A 7,054-nucleotide genomic window follows, 5' to 3' on the forward strand; every position below is an offset into this window, starting at 1 on the left:
AACTGTCAATGTCATTTAGTTTAGAGTAACAAGCCAAGACATAACACTTTCACTGCCAGTAGCCCGCTAGGGTTCTCTATTCTTAGGTACTTATCGCTACAAAGCGGAAAAAACATATAGTATCCGCTATGCTTGTAGCTCACGCTGGCAGTGAATATGCCAATAGATGGAACAACTTGGCCCCCAATTCAGCAAAGCCAATATTACCATAACTTTGACAGGGATTATAGGTACACGAATCCCTGGTTGTCTCAGGACAACGTGGGTACTGGGTGGGATGGGTTATCATTTCGAAGTTTGTGCAGCTAATATAATTGAAATGAACTTCACTTACAGGTAAGTTCGTTTAATTTCCAATTATTATTACGCTGCACAAACTTCTTCAATGATATATAACTATGTAGATGTTTAGAGATAAGTATTCAAAGTTTGTTTTGGCTTTGTATTATAACAATGAAATCGTTGATTAACAATGATTTATTATTTCATTTTAAATTGGGTACCTTTTTAGTTATCTGTAACTATTTCCAAAATATAGGTACATATATTTAGTTTACAACATTATTTAGAGATCTAGTGATATCATTTCATCAAACTGTCTATCGTATAGTATATAGATAGTTGAAACAAAAATAATTTGATCCTTATTTAGTAATAGGTAAGTATTTTCATTTATACCACCAAATACCACATAAAAACTTAATTATTATAGGAATATCAAAGAAATCAAAGGATAGCATGAGATGCAATTATTGGCGAATACAACAACTAAGTATAAGCAACTCTTGGCAGTGTGTTGCTGGTTACACCTTTAAGTAACACTTATTTTCTCATTTATCATAGTAAGGATTTACCAAAATTATTGGATGGAACCATGATTATGAAATTGAGAAATATCATTAAGTACAAGAATCACTCCACCTTGATGTTTTTCTTCCACTAATATTAACTCCTAAACGATTTACGGTTGACACCAACACATAACAGGTTAAATAGGTGGTGAAAATAAAAGTAAATCTTTTAAGAATTGACTTAATCCCTCTACAAATCGTTTGGGAAGTGATTTTTTCATGATTTTGAGGGCAATAAATAATCACTAACAAGTTAATAACTACCATCACGAATATTATTGTTCATTATTTATATATAGGTAATCAATGTTTTACACCTCATTCAATTTAAAATTAGTGTTTTCCCTGAAAAAAATAATGCTATGGATAGCATGGGTTGCTGAAATTTATCAATCAGAATAACAGTAAAGTTTGATGTTTTATCAAGGACAGGGTTTTGCACGTTGTGTACAATCACAACAGCTAATAAAAGTGATAAAGTAATTTCTTACTTTTTCTTAATACTGTAATGAATAATTTTCATTAGTTGGTGACATTGTTAATCAATAATTTAAGACCGATTAAGGGTACTAGGTCACACTTTAAGGTTGAGTTTTGTGTAATCGAAAAAACGTTCTTCATAAAGTGTTCAATTCTATCATTTGAGGAGAGCCTATTCTCCAATAAAAGCACAAGAGCAGATTTACAATTATTTACACATCTATACCTAGCTCCCTCATTACATAAGTAATGCTATTAAAACGGCAAGCACTTCTGAAACAGATGCCATAAAATAATTAATGTAATTATTTTTACATAACATACACCAGTATTTCAAGTGTGTGTGTGTGTGTGTGTGCTTGACGGTGTAGGGCGCAAGGGATTACACTGTACTGTACTCCTTTCTCCTCTTCCTCTTCTCCTTCAGTGATGGCTGATGGCACTTCCTGGATAACACTAGGGTAACCAGGATAAAACGCTGTTGAAACTTGAAACCAGTTAATAAAATATGCTTTTATATATGAGAGCTGGGGCGCAAATCTATACAATTATATGTAAGTACATAGGTATGCATATAAATATTTCGTAAACTGAGTAGTTACAATGACCGTGCCTTGATGCCTTCTACTTTTCCTAAATTTTAATACCTTAGATTTCGTTTCAGTTGGAAGGAAAACATAGATAAAATATTTTTTGCAAAAGCATCTAAGTACTTATGTAGAAAAAACATCTGGGTTACTTCACCAGGATATTTGTATAATATCCAATAACTCGGTAGGTATATGGATTTCCAAAATGTTGTAAGAAATTTCAAATTTAATTTTCGTTAAATCTGAAATCTTACATTATTTTCTCTCAATCAGCTTATGACACTTGAAGCACATATAGCATTTAAGTAGAATATTGTAATGTCTCTTTTCACACCACTGCTAATGTTCCTAGACATAAAAATACTGTATTTCATTTCACCGGTTTATAAATAATTGCGATAGCTGTGTTGTCTTCTCTCAGATGTATCTCAGTGTGGTAAACCGGAAAAGAGGGTCTTTAAACATAAACAAGACCACCATAACCTGAACAAAATTAATGTACCTAATGCATTCTATTAGGCTCATTTAATAATTTCCACACGGGTGTAAGTGTTACTGTAAGTAATTAAATATCTGCAAAAAATATATATTTATAACCCTTTATTTTAATTAGCCATCAATATACGAAATTCAGTATAGGTACTTTTATCTATTCAGCTCTTTAAATACACACATAACCATATTCATTGGCCAAACTTGTAGCTATAGGTACAACAACCCATTTATATGAGCAAAGTTCATTAAAACTAATAACAATGCGACCAATATATAAAGGACTTTATCTGTTGTTTAAGTTTGTATTTGTCCTTATCGGCTAAAGAAATAATTCTAGTATTACCCAGCTTTCTGAGGTAAGTACTAAGGAGCTAGTTTCATTTGATTATAGCTGCATATAGGTAATGGTATCAAGACTAATTAAGTGTATTTTGTATATGTATGCACCTACATAGTATAAAAAACATTTATAATAATGAGCTTCAACAATAGATATATAATCTAAACAATTGCTCATTATGTGACCTCTAGATCTTAGACACTTCATGAAAGGTCTGACACATATCGACACCTAGTCTAATAGTCTAATAATTGGACTTATGTTGTCATTACTTCATTAGTTTCATAACAGTTCCAATTCCCTGTTGACAACCTGTCAGATCCCACGGCTCAGATTTGAGCCAGAACGCTTATGGGTGACGTCACACCTGGGAGTTGACGGGTTAAACTGCTTAGTTGCAATAAATTGACTTCTTAAATATATAGGTATCTGTATTTATTTCTCTTAGGATTTGGTAGAGAAAATATTAAAGTCAATATTAAACTGTATAAAGTGTACATTATTTTATAAGAACATCATAGGCATATACACACAGTATATATCACAGTCACATAGTTTTCTAGTATTTGACTATCAATTTCACAGAATTGATCATATTTCGGAATTGTAACCTTCGGTATTGGCACTGACAAAAATTTAATTTTGTATGACAAAATCCTTGTAAATATTGAATATGATGTCACTGCAATTAAAGAAGTGTATTTAAATAAACCACAGCTTTTGAGAATTTGTTCTAAATGAACACAGGCTGTTGTAATGTCACTTGAGTGCGACCACATTGTGACTGCAGAGAGGAAAGTGTTGCTCCGCTTCTTTATCGCTGCTTTTGACCAGGGTTTTTGTATGTTGTAATGTTAAATGAATACTTTATTATATGAAACAAATACAAGTAACAGCAAAACATACATTGGAAAATATGATTGATAATTGAGCCCTTGAAGTTGAAGTACCGGGCCGTAAGCCATTCGTTTTTCTGCTAGATTTTCTTATAATATCACTTGTCGACAGCATGTTTAAAAATAAAATAAAAAATCTCTAATGCCATTTATTGTGCTTTAGTATTTAAAGGACCACTGCCTTAGCGAAGATTCTCAGTGATGATAATCACACAAAAGACGGTCAGTCACTTAAAAGCGACACCAGCTTGTCATAGCCGGTTTCAGCACAAAATTGATTGAGAGCTAAATCATCACAGTTAGCAAACAAATACTTAGCCTTGTTCCTTACTGACAAGCATCTCACCAATAGAGCACCAATAAAATTTTTACAGCGCAGATTATTTTGCATAATCTTGTTTGGGTCATACTGGTTTTGTAATGTTCTTAATTGTACATCTGAAAACAAACAACGAGGTTGTCCTATTAGGATTTTTCCATATCCAAATTTCTGGTGCCTCCGTCCCATGATGTCAAGATTTACTCGCTTAATTCCTTGCTTGCTGAAATAAGAATAAATGTTTTAATTCACCTACTTGAAGTCATAGTACATACCAAGAGACGGCCTAATTTTGCATACCACATTGATTAACTCATGGGGTTAAGAGCCGTGTCTAGTCTACAAAACCCAGTTCTAGCAAGACTTGTGGCCTTCCACTGCCATTGGCAGGTAGGATATGAGCCATATCTCAGTGCTGTTAGTAAGGAATAAGTGACAACACCACAATGCCCCAAAGATACTGGCATTGAATGCACCTAGTATTAGTATGTGAAAGCCAAGTCCAAATATCATCAGAGATACCTAGGTTAGTACTCCAAAAAGCTTAGTATAGCTATTTTGCAAACAGATGCACCTAGAATAGTGCTCCAGAATGCAGTGCACAGCTCAGTCACCATGTGCAGTTAGCAGACAGACACACCTATAATAGTGGCCCAGAATGCACAGTGCACAGCACAACCACCGTGTGCAGGTAGCAGACAGATGCACCTAGAATAGTGCTCCAGAATGCACAGTGCACAGCACAACCACCGTGTGCGGTTAGCAGACAGATGCACCTAGAATAGTGCTCCAGAATGCACAGTGCACAGCACAACCACCGTGTGCAGTTAGCAGACAGATGCACCTAGAATAGTGCTCCAGAATGCAGTGCACAGCTCAGTCACCATGTGCAGTTAGCGGACAGATATACACCTAGCTAGAATAGTGTTCCAAAAAATCCAGAATGCACAGGTTAGCACAAACGTCGAAAATCATGAACAAATATTTCTTACCTTGCGTTTATTTTCTTTCGGAATTTTAGATATGTACATTCGGTCGCTGGCGAGCGAGGAGGGCACAGATTGCTTTTTATACGCCACGCGAAAATCGCTTTTTTCTCTACGCCGCTGGCGGAGATGGAGATGATGATGCTGCTAGATTCTTATTTTGATATGCAACATGTCCGGGTGGATAGTCATGCTATCCACGAAACGACGCCGCCTTTGACCTTGGTCGCGAAAGTAGCATTTTCTTCTTCAATCTTCTTGTATTTTCTTCCAATTTTGTAATTGGTCGGACTGTCGTACACTAATATTTTATTTTTTCACATATTTATTATATATTTACTATTATTTCCTATTAAAAAAGTTATATTTTATTAAGCCCTAATGGTCTAGGCTAACATGAATAAACACAATGACATTGACAGTTGACAGCGCGGGAACCGTTCAACGTAGGAGTTACGTTCATAAATCAGATACATATTTTTAATTTTGGCTTTGCCTCTCTGTAACATTCATGGAATAGGCTAAAATGATAAGCGCGTACTACATAGTTATATATCATTGAAGAAGTTTGTGCAGCGTAATAATAATTAATTTATTCGTAAGCACAAACAAACGAGACAATACATAATATAAAAGAAAACACAAAATATGATCAGCATGTTGTTGGTGTCTTCCAGCGCTGGTCTTCCGATGAGACCATCAAGTGAGAAGAATTACGTTAAATAATGTTAACACGGGTAATTGTGGCTACGCCCCATTTTAGGACCATCATAAGTGCCAAAAGTCCGTGTTCTGTGGTCTCACTCCGAGACAAGAGGTCCACCCGTGAACGAGGAGTAAAAGTTTATCTTAGAAGTTCCCCACGCTGGTTCAGTGCGGGTTGAGGCCTTAGAATACAAATTAAAGACTGCTCTTACTTACTTCCATAAACAATAAAAGGTTACTAAAACATGAAAACAAGTAGAAATATTATTGTAAACAATTATTCTAGATGAAGGCTATTTTTGACAGATGTGTCTAAATGTCAAAGCGTGTCATTATTAATGCCAGTGTGTGCGTATAAACCTTTTTACTAAAAACAGGTTTATTAATATCAAAGATTAAATTCTCTTTGTTAATTTACCACCTTAAGGCCCCGTAGCTTAGACCTTAAGGGACTTCCACACTCGTGCACGAATCACGGCGGAACTTCTTAAAAGAAAACGATGAGTATGGTTCTTAGTGTTCTTACTGACTGACAAATTGCTTTGACCAACAGTCTTCCTAATTCTGGACAAAAGATAAAAGTCCATTGGACACTTGAGGGTCGGTTGCACCAAACCGTTTGTCATCGTTAAAGAGTTCGCTAAATTTTTATGTATGGAAAGTTTCACAGTAAAGCGCGGGGGCGCGCCAGGCGACGTTGATCAGTCTGTCAAATGTGGTTGGTGCAACTGGCCTTTAGTCTGACAATGGTCTGACAAATATGAACATTTGAGCCCGCCAATTCCACATTTTTTCCACGTCGAGCGCGATCATCGCTTTATAGTTCTTCCACCACACGCACTTAGCATAGCGCATCTTAGCCAATACCCCTAAAACGTGACTACCTGATTAATAAACCAAACATTTTGTTTACCTTTTGAGTCACTGTCATAAAATCATTAATAGTCCATACGGAAACTCAAGGCTCTTAAATCTTAAAATTTTCCACCCTAATAGAACCATATAGAGTATATTGAATACCTAGAACACAATCAAACAACCTAGCTACCGAAAACCACATTTAACATCTGTCTTCAGTATGAAAAAAGAGACCTAACAGCTTGTAATAAGGTTGCTTTTATAATGACATTAAAGCGTGTCATACGAGCTTTTGAAAGTAACGTTAATTGAGTTCATATTAATTGGTTCATAATTTATATTTGGATTTAGAGATTTTAGAGCGTGTTCGAAACTGAGCCTTATTTAAAAAACCGGACAAGTGCGAGTCGGACTCGCCCACCGAGGGTTCCGTACTTTTTAGTATTTGTTGTTATAGCGGCAACAGATATAGATCATCTGTTAAAATCGAGGTTAAAATTTACTAGTTCAGAAATAGCTATCACAGTTCATCAG

Source organism: Cydia amplana, chromosome 25 (genome assembly GCF_948474715.1).
Source record: "Cydia amplana chromosome 25, ilCydAmpl1.1, whole genome shotgun sequence".
NCBI classification, from domain to species: domain Eukaryota; kingdom Metazoa; phylum Arthropoda; class Insecta; order Lepidoptera; family Tortricidae; genus Cydia; species Cydia amplana.